Source organism: Dipteris shenzhenensis, chromosome 2 (assembly GCF_047967505.1).
Source record: "Dipteris shenzhenensis isolate YYH24624 ecotype China chromosome 2, Dip_SZ_1.0, whole genome shotgun sequence".
Classification (NCBI taxonomy): domain Eukaryota; kingdom Viridiplantae; phylum Streptophyta; class Polypodiopsida; order Gleicheniales; family Dipteridaceae; genus Dipteris; species Dipteris shenzhenensis.
The window spans coordinates 53,629,595-53,632,301 of NC_141597.1; the positions used below are offsets into that span (position 1 = coordinate 53,629,595).

Genomic DNA, 2,707 nt, shown 5'->3' on the forward strand with positions numbered 1-2,707 from the left:
AATCTTTGGAGCATTGAATAATCAATTCAGTGATCCATCAATTCTTTTCGATTGCACATAAACCTTTATGGCTAATTACCTATAAAATGATCAATTGAATTTTGCCAATAGCTGCTCAATAGAAAGCATGACTAATGATAGCCTTATGCTTACAACGATCCTCATGATCTTGATTGCATTTGCTAAGATTACCAATTAGATTGTCAATATGACTTCAAATGTACACGGATTTGCGTAAGTTATTGAAATTCACGTTATTTGCCAAAAATATCATTCATTTGGACTTAAAATAAGTTTTTGATACTTGTTGATGAAGCTCATGTGCTCTTGAACAGCTTGATGTAAAATTGCCTCAATTATGATATCCATGTCCATTTTGTTGATGAGACTTTTCCCAATTAAAATTAGCTCTACAAAATTCGACATAAATGAGAAAACACATTGCGTTTGATGTTCTGAACATTTTGGAAAAGACTACATTCAATTCTGATCATATGATATGATCAAATTTCCAACATCTTACTGCATGACGTGGCTTTATTATATGGCTTGAAATGAAGCCCAAAAATGTATTCAATAAGCTTTAAATTTATAACAATGATTACTTTCAATATGTGAATGCTGCCTGTGAAGACACAACTGAAATCTGATCCAAATTGATCAGATTATTACTTTCAATATGTGAATGCTGCCCGTGAAGACAGACCTGAAATTTGATCCAAATTGATCAGGATATTCCCAAAACTGCCAAAAATGGTGTCCAAAATTGTTATATGAGTTGTACTTTTGTAAAGGATGCCAGACATAGCCAAAATGGCTTCACAATGGTGGCATTTTTGTTTCCTGAACATATCATGAGACGGCCAGGATGTGGCAGTAGTATTTCAGGTAGAACAGACCCAAAGGTTCTTGTAAGCAGAATAAATGTTCCTGGGAGATGGACATGGGCCCAAGTGCAACAGCGACGCACAACATCGTTGTGAATTTGCGGCACGCACAGCCTGCTCAACATCATTGTGATGAATTCTGCAAGATGAAATCAAGCTCAACCAAGATGAAGTATTAATATGTTCAAGTGACATACTGAGGAGCAGGTCCTGTGCCTCTTCCAGTAGTCCTCTGGAAAACTATCGGCTACCATCAGAAACCAGACCTGCATGACAGCAAGCAGAGAGAACACAGATGAACAGATGAAGGTGACGTAGCTATCATGGCCGCGTTGTGGTTTCTCTGCAAGTATATACTGCCTTCTGCATCATCGCATCATGTAGTGTTACAATTGAATTTGTAGCTCGACTGATCAGAAAACACAGAGCTGTGGAGGTCGAGCTGCGAGCTGCCCGGCCCGGCCATGAAAGCGCCGTCGACGAGGAGCTCCCTTGCAGGCCCGACGTTTGGGAGCTGGAGGGAGGGTGGCAGCAGTGGCGCTGGGGCAGACGCTGGCGCCATCACTGTTTGCTGGATTAGTAGCAACTGCTGCTACAATCCAAGGGTGTGCAAGCACCTGGGCTGGCGTGAGCCTGGCTCGGACATCCCGGCACAGCATTCCCTGGATGAGGTCGATGGCAGCAGGAGAGACGTTGCTCCAAGGAGCGCCCGTGAAGCGCAGCTGATGATGCTGGATTGCATGAAAGACACCCTGCGTGGTCTCGGCCCAGAAGGGGGGCTCTCCGCTGAGGAGGACGTAGAGGACTACTCCGGCACTCCAAATATCGATCTCTTGGGAGTAGCAGCCGTCCAGCACCTCAGGTGCGACGTAAAACGGACTCCCAGCAACGCCGGACAGCTGATCACCGGGCGAGAAGGCGACGGAGAGTCCGAAATCGGCGACCTTAATGCGTGAGTAGTCGTCGTGATCGTCATCGTCGGCGAGGAGGATGTTTTCGGGTTTGAGGTCCCGGTGGATGACGCCGTTTGCGTGGCAGTAAGCGAGCGCTTCCGTCAAGCTTTTGAGGACCAGGGCGGCGTCACGTTCGGAGAAGCGCTTGTTGCGGACGATGCGATCGAAGAGCTCGCCGCCCGGGCAAAGCTCCATGACCAAGTGAATGGAGTCGGGGTCCTCCAAGACGCGGTGGAGGCGGACGATGTTGGGATGGCCGGAGAGGTGGTGCATGATGGAGATTTCGGTGGCGACGTCGGCTGCGTCTTGGGGGTTGAAGAGGGAGGACTTGTCGATGGATTTGCAGGCGAAGGGGAGGCCCGAGGATTTCTCGAGGCAGCGAAAGGTGGTGGCGAAGGAGCCACGGCCGAGCTCGGGGCCGAGGGAGAAGAGGAGGGAGATGTCGGGGGTGTAGAAGTGGGGGGGAAGGAGGAGGTTGGAGGGGAGGGAGCGGGGGCGCTTGCGAGTTAGGCTCTGGCTTTGGGTCGGGGAGGCCAGCGTCGCCATAGCCAGCCAGCTGCAGGGAGACGAGGCTGATGAAGAAAGGTGGTGAGCAGCAGCAGCAAGAAAGCGAGCGAGACGAGGCTGATGAAGAAATTAGGTGATGAAGAAAGCCGGTGGAATGCGAAATGCGCTGCTTTATAGTTGTTCCGCCGCCATGGCTTTTTGGCGGCGCCGCACGCCACGCGTCTCAGCTGCATTTTGCCAGCAAACAACCTCTTCCTTACAGCCTAAGCTTCCTTTGATTTTGCTCGTAATTCCTGCTTTTTAATAATTATTATAAATTTCACAAACTCACAAAATCCCCACACCTCTCTCAAGTTTGTA

General features: G+C 48.7%; 1 pseudogene; it reads right to left on the reverse strand.

The window, feature by feature from the left end:
* Positions 1–1,300: 1,300 nt before the first annotated feature.
* On the reverse strand, positions 1,301–2,386 carry LOC147904975 (calcium-dependent protein kinase 11 pseudogene; annotated as a pseudogene).
* Positions 2,387–2,707: the final 321 nt, after the last annotated feature.